Source organism: Microcaecilia unicolor, chromosome 1 (genome assembly GCF_901765095.1).
Source record: "Microcaecilia unicolor chromosome 1, aMicUni1.1, whole genome shotgun sequence".
Classification (NCBI taxonomy): Eukaryota; Metazoa; Chordata; class Amphibia; order Gymnophiona; family Siphonopidae; genus Microcaecilia; species Microcaecilia unicolor.
In genome coordinates this window covers 386681608-386703418 of record NC_044031.1, presented here as the reverse complement: position 1 = coordinate 386703418, position 21811 = coordinate 386681608, and positions in this window count along the sequence as shown.

Genomic DNA, 21811 nt, shown 5'->3' with positions numbered 1-21811 from the left:
CAGAGACAAAGATTGTCTACAAAATCCTGAGTGGTGTAGAACGAGTAGAAGTAAATCGATTTTTTACTCATTCCAAAAGTACAAAAGAAGTCACCTGGAAATACTTTTAAAACAAATAGGAGGAAATATTTTTTCACTCAACGAATAGTTAAGCTCTAGATCTCTTTGCCAGAGGAGGTGGTAACAGTGGTTAGCGTATCTGGGTTTAAAAAAAAGGTTTGAACAAGTGCCTGGAGGAAAAGTCCATAATGTGCTATTGAGACAGTCATGGGAAGCAACTGCTTGCCCTGGGATTTGTAGTATGGAGTGTTGCCACGATTTGGGTTTCTGCTAAGTACTTGTGACCTGGCTTGTCCACTGTTTAGAAAACAGGATACTGGGCTAGATGGACCATTGGTCTGACCCAGTATGGCTACTCTTTTTTTTTTTTCAAGAGCGATTTAATATCACTTTTCCCCATTCTTTGTCTATGGAAAAAATCTTTACAGAATAAAACATTTACCCCTAATTTTATAACATTGAATGCAGTTATGCATGCAGCTTAATTACTTAAAGGGCAATAATTGGCACCAGTCAGCTTACATTTGCACTTACACATGTAACTGCGGTAAGCTACTATTCTATACATTTAGCACCTGAATTCTATAGCGCACAACTGCAAGTGGAAAATACATATGAATGGGACATGGGTGGGTCCCACATGTATGCACATAACTTATAGATGATAAATTATGGGCTAAAATGCAACATTTAGAGGTGTGCACATACACCTGCCATAGACTAGGCATATGTGCTCACATCCAAACGCTGGCACATAAATGCTAACTTATACTCTATTCTGTAACAACCTCTGGGCATTTATTTATTTTATTTATCCAGATGTCATTACAGAACAGTGCTTGCACATTTTGGCAGCTAAATGTTGGTGATCTGTACAGAAATCCTCCCTGAGGGGATAATTTTATAACAGAGCACCTAGGTTAATTCAGGAGGAAAGCAGTGGCGTAGCCACAGGTGGGCTTGGGTAGGCCAGGGCCCACCTACTTTGGACCCAGGCCCACCCAAAATTGTGACACTCTTGCTCCAGCTGGTGGGGATTTTCTCTCCCCGGGAAGCCAGCGCTCCCCCAAATGTCAGCCAGCAGCACCTGCCCCGAGCCGACGCCGAGACTGCCCCTTCTGCACATGCTCAGCCCTTGTACATGCAAAAGCAATGAACATGCACAGCCTGCCGGCAACAGCATCATTTTGAAGCAAGCGCCGCTGCCCGGAAGAGCGCCGGCCGCCCGAGGAGGAGGAAATCTTCAGCTGGCAGGGTTTGAGGATCCCCACCAGCTAAAGAATTTATGTTTAAACGGTTTTTATTAACATTGCAGCAACACAAACATTGTCATACAGGCTCTGCATATAACGTCCATCCAACCTCGATCTAACTATACAACAATTGCTAACTAACATGCAGCATTTGTGAATTTTATTCCAACATTTATTACCCCATCAAGATGTACCTATCCTCCCTCCCGCCCTCTCCCGTACCCTTCCTTACCCCCCCCCCCCCTTACCCCAGACCTGGAAACCCATTCAGTAACAGCCCGTGGAGTTCGCCCTGCATTTAAAAGTAAACTACGACCTCTATGGCTTAGACTTTGCAGATAAGGGCCCCAGACAGCCAAAAATGTGACTCTTTTTCTGTGAGAACCTAGATTCTTCAGCCTCCCAAGACACCAGCTGATGTAACTGGTTTCTCCAGTGCCAGTATGCCGGAGGATCCTTGACTGTCCAGTACTGTAAAATACATTTCCTGGCCAATAAGCTCATCTTACGGAGCATTAATGTTTCAAATCGATTCTGCCCTCTAAAGGACCCCGGAATGTCTAAAATCAATTGTTCAGCTGTCCCCAGGATCCGTAGCCCCAACCGCTCCTCTCAAAAACCTCGGACTTGTGTCCAAAACCTTTTCAAAATTGGGCAGCTCCAAAACATATGCAGCATTATGCCAGGGTGTCTTCCACATTTGAGACAATCTGGGCTGCGATTCCCTCCCATATGTGCTAGTTGAGCTGTAGTTACGTATCCCCTATGAATACAGCGATAGGCACATTCTCTCAAACGAGCATCTGATACTAACAGGGGTATTCGTGCTATCGATTTGGTGATGTCCCATGATGTTACTACAACTCCCAATTCCTTTTCCCAAGCACTCCTCAGCTGTCTGTAGTCCCTGGGGGGTCGCCATCCTGATACTGTTTTATGAAGCAAGGATATTGTGAGTTCGCCCTCACCAAAAGAGTGAAAAAATTCTCGTACCAGCAAAAGGGGAGTTAGGTCTAGCTGACACTGGAATAGAAAGGGGAATGATGAAAGGAGGAGGTAGAGGAAGTATTTCCAGACTGTACGGGGCGCTACTGGCATACTCTAATCCGATAGAGCATTATTTGGCAAAATGGGAGGAGGCCCTGGGGGTAACATACACGCCCCCACAGTGGAAGTTAGCACTTAGGTCTTTACTTAAGGTCTCGATTTCTAGTGCCATGATTGAAAGTGGACACAAAATATTATACTGCTGGTACTATACCCCTCATTGATTGGTAAAGATGTTTCGAACAGGCTCAGCTACATGCTGGCGACAATGTAATATAACAGGGGACATGTTTCATATCTGGTGGACCTGTAAACATGCTCAGGCTTACTGGATAGAGATACTGCAATTTATAAGAGATGTCACTGGAGTGACATACCCACTAAAAATGGAGCATTGTCTGCTACACTTTAAACCTGAAGGGGTCCAGAATCCAGTACATCGATTCGCAGGGCAAGTATTTGTGGCAAGCAAATTGGTCCTGGCAGCAGCATGGAAACAACCGTCACTACCTAGTCTTGGAAAAGTTTTGCAGAAGCTGGACTATGTCAATCTGATGTCAAAGCTTACAGCATTGCGAACTGGTCGACTGGTACAGCACCAAAAACTTTGGAAACCATATGAACAATGGAAAGCCTCACATCAGCTCTCTGATCAATAAGGAATATAGGAAAAATGGGAAAGACTAAGTTTGTTGTCTATTAAGGAGATGGGGGGAGGGGGGTAGGGAGGGAGGAGGGACTTGGGGGGAATAGCCATGTTATATGATACATGAGAGTGTTCAAGAAGGTTTGGCTAGCAATTATGATGTACTAGCAATGTGTTATATATTGCCAAATTTATATATGAAAATTATAAAATAAATGGTTAAAAAAAAAAAAAATTCTCGTACCTTTTCCCCCAACCGAGTTCTCAGAGGATCTCCCAGCAAAGAAGTGATATAGTGTCGCACTTGCCGTATAGCAAATCTATTCCCCCAGGAGTTGCCTACCTTTCCCAATAATTCCTCGTCTGTAAGGGGCTGCCCATCTCCACCCGCCAGGTGTGCCAAACTGGAAATCCCCCGCCTAGCCCATTCAACAAAGTATCGGCTCGACAATCCTGGCAAAAATGCACAATTCCCACATATGGTTATCAAATCCATTGTCGTTGGGTCCCCTAGTTGCCGTATAAGCACTCCCCACACCTCTCGGAGCGATCGCAACAGCACACTTTTACTTAGTCCTTCCGGTAAATCACGTGTTTTGTGGTGTAAAAGCGAAAAAAGCTGATAAGGTTCCCAAAGTGCTGCCTCCAGCGTTACGGGGGTGTGCCGTTGTGTATCTAAACACCAATCTCCTAGATAACGCAACTGGCATGCTTGATTGTATAGCTCTAGATTTGGCATGCCCATTCCTCCTCGGCTCCAGCTGCCTACTAACCGTGAGAAACGAACCCGTGGCTTCTTGCCTCTCCAACAAAACTTTGATGCTAGCTTGTAAAAACTCTTCAAGTCTTTCCGTCGGAGCCAAATTGGGATGGTCTGCATCACATAGAGCCACTTGGGGAACACCACCATTTTAATCAAGTTTACTCTCCCTACCACTGACAATGGCAAGTCCAGCCATCCTTGTAGCACCTTCTGGGTCTCCTCTAACAGCCAGGTAATATTAACGTCATACAACCGTGAAGGATTCATAGGCATCAAGATTCCTAGATATTTGAAAGAGGTTTGTGCTTTCCTCAGGGGGAACTCGCCTCTCCACTGTCTCCACACTTCCTCTGAAGAGGCCAAGGCCTCCGATTTCTCTAAATTCAAACTGAGGCCCGCATAGTCTCCGTATTCGGAGAAGATCTCTAATAGAGCGTTCAAGGATTCCTGTGGGTCTGTTAAATGGACCAAAATATCATCTGCGAAAGCCGCTACTTTAAAGACCTCTTTCCCTATCGTTACCCCCGCTACCGCTTTCTGTTCCTCAATTTCTCTCAACAAGGGATCCAGTGTTAGCACAAATAATAAAGGTGACAGAGGACAACCTTGGCGGGTTCCCCGGCCTATTTCAAAATCTTTTGTCACAATCCCATTTACCGATATTCTGGCCTTTGGCTTTGAGTACAATGCTTTGATCCCTGATAAAAATCTATCCGTGAAGCCATATTTCTGAAGAACAGCATATAGGAAATTCCATTTTACTTTATCAAAAGCTTTTTCAGCGTCAAAGCTTATTAACAAAGAATTTTTATTCCCTCGACTTCTGGCTTCTAATGAGGTCAAGACCTTGCGAACATTCTTAGTGATTTTCTGTCCCCTTACAAACCCCACTTGGGAGTCGTGTATAAGATTCAGCAGGATTCTCGCTAATCTGTTTGCTAAGATCTTAGCCATCAATTTCACTTCATAATTTAGAAGCGAAATAGGCCTATATGATTCAACTAGTTCCAGATCCTTCCCTTTCTTGGGGAGTACTATGATACAAGCTGTATTTAAATCCGGAGGCATCCTTTCCTGCTCTATTAATGTGTTAAACATTGCAGCTAGGGGCTCAGTTATCTCTTCTCCCATGATCTTATAAAATTCCGCTCGGTAGCCATCTACTCCCGGCGTCTTAAGCAGTGCGCTTTGGTTAATCACCAGAAACACCTCATCTGGTGTAATAAGAGTATTAGGTCGCTGCGCCTCTTGAGGGGACAGTGTTGGTAATCCTATCTGATCTAAGTAGGTGTCTCCCGACAGACCATCATCAGGCGGGGCCTCATATAATCTTTTGTAATATTGATAAAAATTCTCACCAATTTCCTTGTCCGTATGGACTCGTTCTCCCTGCCTCTTCTTCATAGTCAAGATCCTAGTTTTACCTTGTTTGGTTGCAATCAGACGCGCCATCAATCGACCACATTTGTTCCCATACTTATATAATTGATATTGATAATAGATTTGCGATTTAACTGCTTTATAATGAAGTATTTCATTTAATTTCGTCTGCAAGAGTATTAAATGTTGTCTATTCTCAATGGAGGCCTGTTGTCCATATCTTCTCTGAGCTCTGCATACTAACTGACTCAACCTCAGTATCTCTCTATTCCTAGCCTTACGTTTGTGAGCCATATAGCTGATGATTTCTCCTCGAAATACTGCCTTGGCCGCCTCCCAGTACAGGACCGGGTCTTCAACGTGTATTGCGTTGTGTACTTTATAATCCCGCCAACTCTTATGTATGGAGGCCCTAAAACCCTGATCCCAATATAGCTCCGCGGGAAACACCCATCTCTGTTCCACTCCCCTCTCCTCCTTAGGCGCCCAGCTCATTTCCACCCAGGCATGATCAGATATCACATCTGCTCCTATTACTGATGTCGTCACTGAATTGAACATCTGTTCTGAAATCAACAAATAATCAATTTGTGCCTGTGTGCCGTGTGCCCGTGAGAGGTGTGTATAGTCTCTCCCCTGCGGATTGAAAATCCTCCAGACGTCCACTAGCCCCACCTGTCGGCAAAGATTCGGCAGCCCCCGAGACTCCTGTCTAAGCTCATTCCTCCTAGTCCCGGTACTATCGATCAAGGGGTCCATCACCATATTAAAGTCCCCCCCTACTATTATGGGCAAAGACTTGCTCGTTAACAGTCGTGAGGTGATCATCTTATAGAACTTCCGATCATATTGGTTTGGAGCATATACGTTGCCAAACAACATGCTTTGGCGCTGTATATGAGCCTCACAAAGTATAAATCTACCACCTGGATCAGTGAAGTTCACCTCCACTTTATCCACTATTCCTTTTCGAAACAGGATGGCAACCCCCCCTTTCTTTCCCTGTGCAGCTGCGGATACACAATCCCCCACCCACCAAGTTCGCAATTTAGCATGTTCCCCAGCCGATAGATGGGTTTCTTGGAGAAGGGCTATATCTACTTTATGTCTTTGCAGATGCTGCAAAATTTTTGAACGTTTAATTGGGGACGAGATCCCTCCCACATTCCATGTAACTATTTTCAGAGGTCCCAGTTCACATAAGAAATCTGTTCATAAGATGTATACCATTTATTCAAGGAAGAGGGATGTCCCAGCCCCCACCCCTCTTCATACACCGTCCTAAGCCATTTTAGTTCATTCCCGAACCCCACTAGCCATATCCCCCAGGTCTCATTCCCCCCCATTCCCCAAACCCCCCCTCTTCCCCCTTATTAAGCCCTTCTACCCCCTAAAACCCCAACCTCCCTTCTACAGAACCCAAGTCTCTAAATGAGACCATCACGCATAACACCTCCTACCCCCCTCCCTCTCGTAAACCAACTAACACAAATTGCTCTTCCTCATCTTCCCCCTCTTCAGTATGTCTCTAACTTATGGTTGTGTAACTTATCCAGTTAGTCCAAAAAACAGCATTAAACAAACTTCACAAAACCTTATTCCAGAGTTCTCAGACTTTCTCTCTGGTCTGTAAGGAGGATCCTCCACGGCCCTCTGCGAGAACGTCCCTGGGGTGGTCTTCGGCAGTATCACTCTGATATTAATCCAGGCCGCTCTGGCAAAATCAACACAATTCTTTGGTATAAAGGTTATGTCTCGGTTCTCTGTGGTATTCTGCTCAGTGATCCCAGTCCTCGGCCAAATCCATTTTACAGCACACGCCCCAGGGATTCCTAGTTGCCCAATAAATTCTCCTAGGCTTCCTCCCGTGGTTGTACTCTTGCCGGTCCACCAAATTCAGCCCATCAAATTGGGCATTAACATCTTCCAATTTTAATTAACATTTTGTAATCCAGTTTGTTGTAGCTATGCTTTCTTCGATCCCATCTTCCATGAGATATCTGTTGATCCTCCGCTTGTCCTCTCAATCAGCGGTGTTCCACGGAGTTCAAAAAAGCTTGTTCGATCGTTGTATAAACCTGCGTGGCTGCCTGATAGGTGACTCTTAATTTAGCTGGATATTGCAGTGCAAATCGAATTTTCATTTCAAAAAGTTTTGTGCAGATAGGAGAGAACTTCCTTCTCTGCATCGCCACCGCTGCAGAGTAGTCCTGGAAACATAAGATCTTTTTGTTCCCATACTGCAGCTCCTGATCCTTCCTCAAAGCCAGCAGTATTGCCTCTTTGTGCGCAAAATTTAAGATGCGGCAGATCACCACTCTTGGGCGTGCGGCTTCCGCGTGCTTGGGCCCCACACGATGTGCTCTCTCTACCTGGAGAACTCCTAGGTCTTCTGGGAGTTGTAGTTCTTCTGGCAGCCATTTTTCCAAGAATACTCGCAGGTTTGCAGTTTCTAAGGCCTCAGGCAGACCTACAAATCTTAAATTATTCCTCCGCGATCGATTCTCGAGGTCTTCAAGCTTTTCTTCATAGCCTTCCACCATGGTTTTAAGCTTAGTATTTTCCTCTTCCATTTTGTGCACTTTGTCTTCGAGGGCTCCATGACGCTGCTGATACTCTGCCAGTTCTTTAGTGAGCTGTCCCAAGTTTTCTTGAATTAGCGTTATTTTACTGTCGATGGGTCCCAAGCGCCGATCCAACAAAGGCTCCATGGCGGCCGTCACCTCTGCCGCCACCTCCGCCACCCACACGGAGCTCAGGGCAGTCGCGGCCGGGCTCGCCGGAGCCGCCATTTTTTCCTCGCCGGCTCGCGTCTTTTCTTTTCCTCGGCGAACGCTTTTCGCCGCCATGGAATTCCACTGTGAGTAGCGCCGATTTGATTACCTTTCCTTCTTGTTACGGGGTGATGTGTTTAGCGGTTCTTTACTAGGGCAGCTTGCTTGATTTTGAGGGTTTAGTGGGTAAGCTGGCCGGAGCGGAGATTTCAGCAACCGCTCCTGGTCATGGCGTCACGTGATCTCCTAGTATGGCTACTCTTATGTTATGTACAGAAGCCCAGATGAGAATCAATCAAATGTTTATTAATGCTACTACAACACTAGTACCAATCAAAAACCAATGCCCAACATAATCATGTTTTGGCAATCAGGCTGCATCAGGGGCAAAGGTACAAGTGGAAAAGGAAACTACAAACTTGTCACACCTACCTTAAGTGATCAAAAACTTTGCATCAACTGGGTCAGTGTGATTTTTTTTTTTAGATATAAATACAGATTACTGATTGGAAATGATTGGTATACAGTGACTTGAAATCTGTCAAAATTTCCTCTAGTAAATCTGGGTGAAAACTGAACATCATCTAAAAGAATCAGAAGTGCATCCATAAACGTCCCTTAGATTCTAAGGTTTAAAAAACAAACAAACCCAAAGCAGGTTCAATGAAGGGCACTATAGATTTTCCCTCAGAATGGATGGATGAACAGATTGAGAAAACATCAGCATTTTTCCAGGTTTATCAAATTGTTCGATGAATCTATTTTGAATTAGTTCACACGCCTCTAGTTTAATGCACAGGCAGTTAAAAAAAAAAACAAAGAGAAAATCCCACCTCCCAAAAGGCGTTACACTTCTCTGCAGACTCTTTTCTGCTTTCGGAGAAAATAGACTAGAGGAAATTAATACACAGCGGCAAAAAAAAAACCCAAGTTAAAAAAAGTGCATTCTGTGTCAAAAGCTGACTGACAAGTTTAACCCAAAGACACTGATTGAGTCATGCTTAAAAGTATCATTATATAATCTGAAAATGATTGTGCTTAAGAGACTCTGCTATATGTGCTCTTAATTTATGATGTAGCCCTGGCTCACTCTTTAACATGAGACAGGCACATGGGATCCAACCCACTACCAAACAAAATAGTTTCTAGGGTCTTCCACTGAAGGGAATACATTCACTAACACCAACTGATTTCCTATATAAATGCAACACACTGAATGAATGGTCTCAAAGACTTCTGCCTTTCACTGAGGGATAGTAGATAAATATTCAGAGTAGATAGTTCTGCTTCTTTATTTAATGGACAGGGTTTTGCCATGTAGGCATTATCTAAGAACCCCCCCCCCCCTTTCCCCACATAATTTCCATTGACTCCCATAATTTTCAGTAGAGAGCTGCCCTCTACATGCCATTAGAATTCCCTTGAGTCATTGCTCCCTTACCTAGGGCCCTGTTTACTAAGGTGCATTAGTGATTTTTGCGCACCTACACTTAGCACACGCGCTAACCATGTAGGCGCCTATAGGGATATTGTAGGCACATACATGGCTAATGTGCGTTTAAAATGTTAACGTGCCTATAACGCTGCTTAGTAAACAGGGCACCAAGTGAGTATGATTACAGGATCCCTGGGGATTCACCCTCTCATGTGATGTGTTCTTAGAGGACCTGAACTGGGTAGATGACTTTGTGAAACTCAGTCCAAAGGAATCACCAGAAATCCCTTAGGCACACTGGTACAGGGATGAACTGTTCTCTCCTTCACTCTTCTGGGCAGACTTTCTCTGATTCTATTCAGAGACATCACTATGAAGACTCAGGCCCTGATCCAGACTCGAGACTAAGCCACCGACTCTGAACTGCCTTTCCCAACAAGGGTCTCGGCATCCCTTCTCCTGGCAGGAGCCACCTTCTGCACATCCAATGGGATGAACAGAAATATATATCACTGTGCGTTAAAGAATGTAAAATAAGTAAAAGAGTTCTTTTTTTTTGGGGGGGGGAGGGCTCCTATTTGTAAACCTGCAGCTTAAAGGTATTTCTACACTGTGTCTGAAGACCAGTTTGAGTGCAGGCGACATCTGAGCTACTTAGTGATGGTCACTATTCCTATTCTTCCATATTGTTTGGGGGCACAGTAGGTACACTTATTGGCAAAGGTTCAATGCCTGGACAGAGGAGACTAACCTACAGTAAATCCAACTATTTTCGTTGGCTAGATTCTGGATTTGCATGTGTTGGTAGGGGAAACATCAGATGTAAAAAGGACTGGGGTGGTGGGTTTTTTTTTTTTGCCCAGCTATATAAATGTAAACCAGATAACACAATCACAATGTTATTGTATTTCTCTGGCACCGTTCGGCAGAAAATTGCATCTCACAGCATCTTACAATCGTTTTTGGGAGACACACAGTGCAGTGCACCATCACACATGCATGCAGGTCTTTCATCAGGGTTATACTACTAAAACCATCTACTCCAGAGGTGCCTGCATGCGTTTTTCTCAACTATCACCATGTATGTATGTAAATCCAGATTATTACTATTATTATCATTCTTCAACAGATCAGGCTAAAATTAGTTCTCCCAGGCAAAGGAAGAGGAGATGGGATGTGATCTGAAGAGAAGGATAGAGCTGAAGAGACTGGCAGGGTTTGTGTAGCTGTCGTGTTGTATGTCTTCAGAATAAGTGTCCCTATTGTGCCCTCTCCCTAGTGACAGCTGCACTTTGTGTGTGTGTGTGTGTGTGTGTATGGTTGTGAGATCACATGTGAAGACGAGTTAGATCAGCTGGATTCCAGCACAGAGCCAGCGACTTCTTAGTTACATGCTGCACACCGATTGCAGGGAGAAACAGAAAAGAAAGAAGCAAAAAGAGAGACGAAGACTGAAGAAAAAGGGGGAAACAGAAAGGAAAAACTCAAAATGAAAACAAGAAATCAAGTGTAAGAAGGGGGAAAGAAAGAGAGGGAAAGTATAGAGAGAAGAAAGCAGAAAGACACTGGGAAATACAGAGTGGAGAGACAGGAGAAACAGGGAGAAAGACGAGGGAGAGAAAAGACAGAGAAAGAGAGAGACAGATAAAGGAAAATAAAGCAGAGGAAAGGAGATGGGGAAATAGATAGTGAAAGAGACATGGAGAACAGCATTGTGCAAGAGGCTGCAGCACTGAAGTGAGAGTAAATATAACCCACAAAAATACAAGAAACGAATTTGAAAATGCTGAGAAGATTGAAATCAAGGGAAAAGCTCAGGAGGTGACAGAGAAAGGAATGAAAGTTAGCAGAAGAGAGAGTTAAACATTTTTATTCTAAAACTCAGAACTTATTTGGGAAAGAACCAAAAATCGAAGAAGGAATGAGAGACAGCAGGAACTAAGAGAAAGAAACAGAGAGAGAGAGGAACCTCAGGGAAAGAGGAAACAAGCACCAGAGGTGAGAGAAGACACACTCCTCACCTTAACTGACCATATCCTCACCGGAATTTGCAAACCTCCCTTCTTACTTCAAAGGGGATTCTCCAAGTTCCAGAAATAACCAGTGAGGACAGGAGGACAAGGACATTATTGCCCATCGAATCCAGGTAAGTTCTTATTTTCTTTTAGTTTATTGTCAATAAAAGGTAACTCGTTTCTGTATAGATACAGTGTGAGATGATCCCCAACCCAGCATGGATTTTGCATAGAGCAGAATGAATCAGTTCTAGTGTGTCTTAAATTATTTGGGGGGAATGAAAACAAAGCACAAATGGTAAAAAAAAAAAAATCTAGAGTCTTCCTCACCCTCTACAAACTAAGAGATCCTTTTACTAGGGTGCAGCTAACAATTAGCATACACTAAATGATAAGACACCCATAGGACTATAATGAGTGTCTTATCATTAGCACATGCTAATCATTAGCTCGCTAAATCTATTAGTGCACCTTAGTAAAAGGCCCCCTAAAGAGTTCATTTGGTGGGGGAGAGAGGGAAGAGGAAGGGTTCTTATGCTCAGTTAAACAGTGTTGTTGAAAGGGGTCAGATGACACCCCTGAAGACTTTCTCTTTCTTCATTCAGTGAACTCGTATGGCTTGTACAAGAATGGGCAAACTTCCCCTACATGTTGTTCCACTAGTGTACCCCAGCTCTGCTTTACAGGGAGCATCACTTAAGAGAGGAATCGTGCCTCCATGCGCATCCATCATCATTTTTGGTGAAGCTGCTCACTAGGGTGCCAGGGAGTGCCAATTGTGGTAATGTGTGTGGTTTTTTTTCGTTTGTTTTTTTAAATGTTGACACCTGTTCAACGAGTGGATTTATGCCACCAACTTATTTCACATAGGCCGCCATATGACTCCTAAATGGTAATATTTAGTCATTTATGACCTGTGTAAGATTTGAACTCATAATATAGCGAGAAAAGCTACCTAGCCCTCTTCCACTCCACAGAGATAGCTAGTTCCTCACCCTCCCTTCAGATTGTGATCTGAATGTTAGTTTTAATTATTCACCTATCCAAATGTGAGCTCCAGGTGAGTATTTACAACTTGGAAGCTGTAAATAATTTTGTGGCCATGAAAGATAAAATCATTGTGTCTTATGTTGGAGCTTTTCTCTGAAATTCTGCAGTAAATTAGAGTAACATTTCTTTACTCTGCTGGGCAAACAACACTATAGAAAATTCCAGACTGTATTCATATCTGACCTTTCACCCATTTAGGATTGCTGGGAAGGGGACTGGTATAGGGTCGCTGATCTTTTCCTCTCTAGGCCACCTGTCTACAAAAACTGTGGAGATAAAAAGGTATCATTTTCTAAAGTGAATTCAGCTGTGTACAAAAATTAAAATACCCTTTAATGGATATTATCACAAAACAGTTATTATGGATCTTTCTGGAAGGTTTGGCCAGAAGTGCTATTCAGACACAGGGATGGGGACATAGTCTTGAGATCAAAGATGATAGTCAAGTAACTGTATGTTAGTAAATCATAAGCATCATTAATGGTATGTAACATTGAAAAAGAAAGTGTGAATTGGAGCTTTCAGTCATTATTTTACAGAAAAGTCCAGAAAGATTGTTACTAAAACTGCATTACGCTTTTGAAGAGCAGGTGGTACAGGAACTGGCTTTGGGTATGTTTTGTTAGGCATATGTCTGTGGAAAGGCTCTAGGATGTAACTTATGAATCTACTGATTACCCAGGGAATATCTGTCTGTCTCTCCTCAGGTGATTTTCTGAAATTGTACTCATCCTTCCAAGCTGCCATATTCTAGCTTTGCGGTAGCTTCCTTTGTCTGCCCCTCATCTTCTACTTAGAAATTGGCTTACTCACAATCAGCCCTGTGAATGACGATGCTTGAATACAGGTTCATGTGCAGATTCACAAGGGCCAGATTTCAGTTGTATTTGATATCCCACAAATCAAATTATCATGTTTTTAAAAAAATTATTACTAAGCTGTGCTAAAAAGTGGCCTTAGCACGTGCTTACACAGGTTCAATTCCCATTGCAGCTCCTTGTGACTGTAGGCAAGTCACTTAATCCTCCATTGTCCCAGCCTCTAGCCCCCCCCCCCCCACCCCCCCACCCCTTAGATTGTGAGTCCACTAGGGACAAAGAAAGTTATCTGCATATAGGACTAGATTCATTAACTGGCGACCATAGTTGGGCACCAAAAAAAAAATCCATGTGGAGTGCTCTTTTATAAAGGGTGCTCCGAATTGCTGCCATTTATAGAACAGCACTTAGAGCCGATTTCCACAGCAAACTTTAGGTGTGAGGATTTATACCAACTGAAATCTGGTGTTAGGTGTGGATCCCCTGTATAAAGTAATACTGCATGTATCTTTAGCGAATGCCCCTAAGCCACTCATGCCCAGGGCAGCTGAGGGGGGTGGGGGGGGGGGGTGGAAATTCTCCAGGTCCAGTCTCCAAAGGGGTCTTGGTGCTGGGGTCTGTCTTTGTCCTTCTCCTGTTCAGACCCGGATGATTGCATTAACACGATTACCCGGTCCCTGCACACACACGATTACCCGGTCCCTGCACACAGGAGCAGAAGAGACAGACACTGGCACCAGGCTCCCCTTGGAGGCTGAGAAAGAGCAGATGCACTGATGCAGGAAGGTAGGGACTGTGGCGGCCTAAGCGAGCAAGCAGCGAGGGGCGGCGGCAGACACTGCGTTCCGAGTTGGGGGGAGGAGCGGCCCTTTTGAGTTGCACACTAAGGGGTCTTTTTACCAAGCTGCAGGAAAAAGGGCCCTGCGCTAGCGGTGGGGGCCTTTTTTTCCTCCGCGCCAGGGCCTTTTTTACTGCAGCAGGTAAAAAGCCCCCAGACACACATGGCCATGCGGTAAGAGAACTCTTACCGCATGGCCATGCGATGGGGAGCCCTTACCACCACCCATTGATGTGGCGATAAGGGCTCCTGCGCTAACTCTAGTTACCGCCATGCAAGCCATTAACAGGAGTTCTCTTTTTTCCCCCAGAAATGGCGCGTGCTTGGGGCAGGACTACTGCTGGCGGCTGCTTTGGGCTGGCGGTAGTCCCTGAACAGCGGGAGATAAGCCTGCATTGGGCTTACCGCCACTCTGTAAAAGGGCCTCTAAGACTTGCATGCAGATCTTTATAGAATTAATGCTTAGCAAGATGCATGCGCAAATCCAAATTGTTGCCAATTAACGCCAATAATTAGCACCCAATTCTTGGTGCTAATTGGCTTATTAGCCAATTTAGTTGTGCGTACATTTCAGAATAGCATGCAATTTTGCACACCATTTATAGAATCTGGAGGATAATGTGTACAGCGCTGTGTACACCTAGTAGTACTATAGAAATGATAAGTAGTAGTCTTTCCTGTGCGCTAAAGCCATTTTTAGCACAGCCAGCAAATGGCTGATTTTCCATTTTCTGAATTAATGGCCATGCGTCTTATATTCTTATGGCCATGCGTCTTATATTCCGCCAGAGCCGCTATACTCACGTTAGCCCTCTCCTCAAGTCACTTCACTGGCTCCCTATCCGCTTCCGCATACGGTTCAAACTTCTCCTTTTGACCTACAAGTGCATCCACTCCGCAGCTCCTCAGTACCTTTCCGCTCTCATCTCTCCCTACACTCCTCCCCGTGAACTCCGTTCGCTGGGTAAATGTCTCCTGTCGTCCCCCTTCTCCCCCACTGCTAACTCCCGGCTCCGTTCCTTCTATCTCGCTGCTCCCTACGCCTAGAATAGACTCCCTGAGCCAGTACGTCAGGCTCAGTCTCTGGCTGTCTTCAAGTCTAGGCTTAAAGCCCACGTCTTTGCTACTGCTTTTGACTCCTAACTATGACTCTCTTACTCAACACCCTCACTTATCACCCCTACCACTGCAATTTCCCCACCCCTAGCTGTCTGTTCGTCTGTCCAATTTAGATTGTAAGCTCTGTTGAGCAGGGACTGTCTTTTCATGTTCATTTGTACAGCGCTGCGTAAGTCTAGTAGCGCTATAGAAATGTTTAATAGTAGTAATAATGTGATAATGTTGCCATTATAGCGCAGCAATTAACAAATATTAGCATGTGAGCCCTTACTGCCACCTCTTTTGTAGGCTCACTGATCAGTTTGTGTGTGGTAACGCAGACAATCTAACTGATTAGCACAAAAAAGCCCACTGTCTGCCCCAGACATGCCCTCTCTGTGAAAAAATAACAATTATTAATTAGCACATGGTGTGCACCTGCAGATTGCAAAATTACTGCGGGATGTTAGTGCTTACCACAACTTAGTAAAAGGACCCAATGTAAGCAAAAATAATTAAATCAAAAAGTATAGGCAAAAATATTAAAGCACAAAGGGCCCGATATTCATACCATGGAAGGAGACCAGCTAACTCCCACCATTGGTGGTCAGCCTGTTTATTCAATGCCGGGCCGTTTTTGGTGACCGCCATTGAATATCCAAGTGTTTTTGGCCGGTTTAAATTTAACCGGCCAAGCTGCGATTCAGCACTGGCTGGTTAACTTTAAACTGGCTAAAGGTATTCCTCCTATTTCGGCAGCCTAATTTGCCCACTAAACTTAGCCAGTGATGAGCTGAATGCTAGCGGATAGTCAGTTATATCGCACGATATAACTGGTTGTCCAGTAGGCCCTAACTAGAAATCTGCCGCTGAATGATGCTGGGTAGCTAGTTAAGTGCATTTAATTGACCAGGAGCCATTCCTGGCCAGTTAAATGGTTTTAAATATTGGGGTGGGGGGAGGGGAATAACTAACATTAAAATCTTAAAAAAAAAAAAGCAAAACGATGACGGAAAAGGTAACTGAAAGAGGCAATAGGCTTGAATCTCTTCCTTGCCTCTCTCTCCCTCCCCCATTTCCACTCTACCACCCCACTCTACCACCCTCTTTTCACCTGCACTATGGAGCCATGTTACCATTCTAAGATTCTGCAATGAGGATGTGGCAGCAGTGCAGAGAAAAGTCCATTCTAATGGATGCTTTTCCCTTCCCTAAGCTCGCCACTTGATTTCTGTGGCCAGCAAGCTCCACGGAACGAGAAGTCTTACAGAGCAGGAAGGGGCAAGTAGAAAGTACCATGGTATTCCAGAGGTAACCAAGGGCCCTGTTTACAAAGCTGCACTGTAGGCACGCTAGTGTTTTTAGCGTGTGCTAAAGTTAGCGCACACTAATGCTAGAGACACCTATGTGTGTGTCTCTAGCGTTAGCGTGCTAATTTTAAGCATGTGCTAAAAACGCTAGCACACCTTAGCAAAAAGGGCCCAAGAGTTGAAATGGGGGAAAAAAAAGGTGGTGGAAGTGCTCTCAGGGCCAGCATAACCATTGTTGTCAAAGCAAAGCATTAGGTTCTGACAGCCATACAAACTGAGGCCTTGATTCTCAGAAGTAGAGCAGGCGCTAGAGTACATTAGTGCCAGACTAGTGCCCGAACTAGTGAGCAGGAAATGCTCAGGGGCTCCAGCGCGGGAAACAAGCGCACTAAAGATTAGAGCAAATAGCATGCTAATGTAGTCAAACGCATATTAATGAGATCATTTCCTATCCCCTCCCAATGCTCAGACAACAGTGCATAAAAACAAAGCCACCCTTATCAGTGGAAGAATAACACTAGCTCAGAGCAGGCGTTTCACCATTTGAAGAGAGGATTTCTCACGATTTAAAATCTGCTGGTTTTCCTTTAACTTCGAAGCAGAAGGAAGCCTGTGCAAGCCCATAAGCACCAGTAGTGAGAAACAAATGTGCACGAGTCCAAGCAAATCCAAAAGTGAAAGCACACATTGGTGCCTGTGTACTGCGTTTAAATATAAGCCTTCGAAGTTAAAAAAAATATATATATTTTAAAAAATTGAAAAGCTTATATTTTAAAGGCACAGAAAACAAGACGCCAATGTGTGCTTCACTTTTGGGTTTGCCTGTCGCGTGCACACAGGAGCTGGGCTTACCGCAAAACTCTTCTTTGCGTGTGACAAACATGTCCCCCTCCTTGCTTTCGCTTTAACAGCGCATATGATTTGCTTACCATTCCTTTGAGCATTAGCGAGCTAATTTTCTGTGCTGTTCCAGATGTATAGTTTTTGTGTTGTTGATTTACAGCAGCAGTTCTGAGTATCAGGGCATCAGTGAACCCACAGCGTCTGCTTTTACCTGCAGAGGTTTGACCATTTTCAAATAGCCAGTGTTCTTAGGTAAATAGCTATTTACTTGGGGAAGTGGTATATGTATTGCTTTCATACATAGGTGTATATAGACATATATATATATATATATATATTTTTTTTTTGTTACATTTGTACCCCGCGCTTTCCCACTCATGGCAGGCTCAATGCGGCTTACATGGGGCAATGGAGGGTTAATGACTTGCCCAAAGTCACAATATATGTGCCTAACTATATGAAATAATTAAATTTTTTTTTAAAATGATGCCCAGTTGTGCATTTTACAGGATCATTCTGGGAGGGGTGATGTTGGAGTGTTTCCAAGGTGTGAAAGATAATTGGGGGTGGGGTGGCTAAAGGTTTTCTTGGAGTACCTCATACCCTTGCACTGGCTGTGGATGTTCTCTCACCCTTTTAGCCCTCCAGTTCTCTCCTCTCTATATCGTACTACTAATATTCACTCCCATTCATTTTTCTTTTGTTTCTATCACTCATTCAACTCTCGTCTCCATTTTCACCTTCTTTCTGGTCAGTGTCTGCAGGCTTCTGTCCTTCCCCATGTTTCCAGTTTTAGATTCCTCCCCTCGCCCTGTGGTTCCATCCCTTTTCCTTTCCTGTTTTAGCTTTCTCTTCCTATGTCCTTCTATCTTCCCCTCTTTTTTTTTCCAGGTTCTGATCCTCTCCCTCTCCGGGGGTCTTTTACTAAAGATTAGCTCGAGTTATCTGCTGCAGGGCCCATAAGAATAAAATAGACCCTGCTGCGGATAACTTGAGCTAATCTTTAGTAAAAGACCTCTCAGTTTCCTCTTGCTCTCCCCTCCCCTCCTTGGAATCCCTATGGATTGAAATTCTATGTGTAAAGGGGAAAAGGATGAACAGACATGTACAAATGTTATCAGAAATTAGGAAGGCTAACAAACTGGGGAACACAATAATAATGGGTGATTTTAATTACCCCGATATTGACTGGGTAAATGTAACATCAGGGCATGCAAGGGACATAAAATCCCTTGATGGAATCAAGGACTGCTTTATGAAGCAGCTGGTACAGGAGTCAACAAGAGGAGGAAAAATTCTAGACCTAGTCCTTAGTGGAGCACATGATGTGGTTCAGAAGGTAATGGTGCTGGGGCTGCTTGATAACTGATCATATTTGATATCAACTCTGGAGTAAATACACACAGGAAATCCAACATGTTAGCATTTAACTTTCAAAAACAAGATTATGATAAAATGAGAAGAATGGTGGAAAAAAAAAAAGAGGAGCAGCTGCAAAGGTCAAAAATTTACTTCAGGCAACCACGGGGCAATCTCATGATGCAGTGGAGCATGAAGTGGATGGGGGGGGGAGGGGGATAATAAATAACATAAAAGTTTGCTTGGTTGTACATGAATAAGTTTTGAGGAACAAGGATAACAAGATCAAAGCTATGGCGAATGTACAGATGGTATGTATTTCATGGTTTTGTAGCTCAGATAACATTTGTCCCTGCAACTGTAGCAGTGGGAAATTTGTGTTTATTTTGTGTATTCTGGAAGTTAAAAGTACAATAAAAATGTAAAGAAAAAAGGAAAAAAAAATTTTACTTCAGGCATGGATGCTGCTCAAAAATACCATCCGGGAAGCTCTGACCAAACTATAACCGGCATGGTTAAAAAGTGAGGTGAGGGAAGCTATTAGAACTAAAAGAAAATCCTTCAGAAAATGGAAGTAGGATCTGACTGAAAATAATAAGAAATAGCATAAGGAGTGGCAAGTCAAATGCAAAGCACTGATAAGCAAAGCAAAGAGGGACATTGAAAAAAAGATTGCATTGGAGGCAAAAACATATAGTAAAAACTTTTTTAGGTATATTAGAAGCAAGAAGCCAGCAAAAGAATCAGTTGGACCACTAGATGACTGAGGAGTAAAAGAGGCACTCTGGGAAGACAAAGCCATAGCGGAGAGATTAAATGAATTCTTTGCTTTGGTCTTCACTTGTGAAGATTTGAGAGAGATACCAGAGCCGGAAATGGTATTCAAAGCTGACGAGTCAGAGAAACATAATCAAATCTCTGTAAACCTGGAAGATGCAATGGGGCAATTTGACAAACTGAAGAGCAACAAATCACCTGGACTGGATGAACTTGCAGAACTATTGCTAGCAATATATAATTTATCTTTAAAATCAAGCATGGCACTGGAAGATTGGAAGGTGGCCAATGCAACGCCGATTTTTTTTTTTAAGTATCATGCTCTGGGAAATTATAGACCGGTAAGCCTGATGTCAAACAAAATTACAGAGCATGGATTAATGCGACAAAGCCAACATGGATTTAGTGAAGGGAAATCTTGCCTCACCAATCTACTACATTTCTTTGAAGGACATGTGGATAAAGGTGAGCCGATTGATATGTGTATCTGGATTTTCAAAAGGCATTTGACACAGTACCTCATGAGACTCCAGAGGAAATTGGAGAGTCATGGGATAGGAGGCAGTGTTCCATTGTGGATTTAAAACTGGTTAAAAGAGAGTAAAGTGGTCAGTATCCTCAATAGAGAAGGGTAGATTGTGGTGTTCCCCAGGGGTCTATGCTGGGACTGCTGCTTTTTAGCTAGTAAGGTAACTAGTGTAAATTTGCTGATGACACAAAGTTATTCAAAGTTGTTAAATTGCAAGAGGATTGTGAAAAATTACAAGAGGACCTTACAAGACTAGGAGATTGGGCATCCAAATGGCAGATGACGTTTAATGGTGAGCAAGTGCAAAGTGATGTATGTGGGAAAGATGAACCCGAACTATAGCTACATGATGCAGTGGTGTTCCTAGGGGGGGCGGTGGGTGCGGTCCGCCCTGGGTGCACGCCGCTGGGGGGGTGCCGCGCACCTGTCCGCTACGTTCGTTCTGTGCTCCCTCTGCCCCGGAACAGGTTACTTCCTGTTCCGGGGCAGAGGGAGCATGGAAACGAACGAAGCGGACAGGCGCGCGGCACCCCCCCCCCTCCAGCGGCGTGCACCCGGGGGGTGTTCCTTTGGCGGGGGTGTCCTTTCGCTGGGGGGCGGGGTGCATCGGCGATCCGCCCCAGGTGTCAGCCCCCCTAGGAACGCCACTGACATGATGCAAGGCTCCATATTAGGAGTCACCGGCCAGGAAAAGGATCTATGTGCCATTGTTGTTGATACGTTGAAACCCTCTGCTCAGTGTGTAGCAATGGCTATGAAAGCAAATAGAATGTTAGGTATTAGGAAAGGAATGGAAAACAAACATGAGGACATTATAATGCCTTTGTGTCACTCCATGGTGTGACCACACCTCAAGTACTGTGTGCAATTCTGGTCATCGCATCTCAAAGATATAGTGGAATTAGAAAAGGTACAGAGAAGGGCGATGAAAATGATTAAGGGGGTGGGTCAACTTCCCTATGAGAAAAGGCTAAAGTGGCTAGGTCTCTTCAGCTTGGAGGAAAGGTGGCTAAGGGGAAATATAGAGGTCTATAAAATAATGAGTGGAGTGGAACAGGTAGATGTGAATCGTTTGTTTACTCTTTCCAAAAATACTAGGACTAGGGGGCCCACAATGAAGCTACAAAGTAGTAAATTTTAAAAAATTGGAAAAATATTTCTTCACTCAACGTGTAATTATACTCTGGAAGTTGTTGCCAGAGAATGTGGTAAAAGCAGTTAGTTTAGCAGGGTTTAAAAAGGGTTTGGATAACTTCCTAAGAGAAAAGACCATAAGCCATTATTAAGATGGACTTGGGGAAAATCCACTGCTTATTTCTAGGATAAGCAGCATAAAATGTACTGTTTTGGGATCTTGCCAGTTACTTGTAACCTGGATTAGCCACTGTTTGAAACAGGATGCTGGGCTTGATGGATCTTTGGTCTGTCCCTGTATGGCAATGTTTATGTTCTTATCAGTGGCGTAGCCAGAAGTCAATTTTTGAGTGGGCCAACAGGTTGGATGGGTGGGCAATAGACAGTGGTGTGCTGGTAAATGTTTAACAACAGGCTCTCTCCCCGGTCCACCTCTGCGCCCCCCCCCCCCCCCCCCCCCCCCCCGTCCACCTCCCCTCAAAATTGCAGAGCTGGCTATAGCCGGGGAGAGAGCCTGGGAGAGGGGAGGCAATGCATTACTCTCTCCAGGAAAAAAAAAACATTAAATGATCCCAGGTTCCAATCTAATTCATGTTTAATGTGGGATAAAATGCCATAAATAAGTAAATAAATATAAACTTTTAATGTTGAGCACCTGATTCTCAAAGTGGACATATTCCAA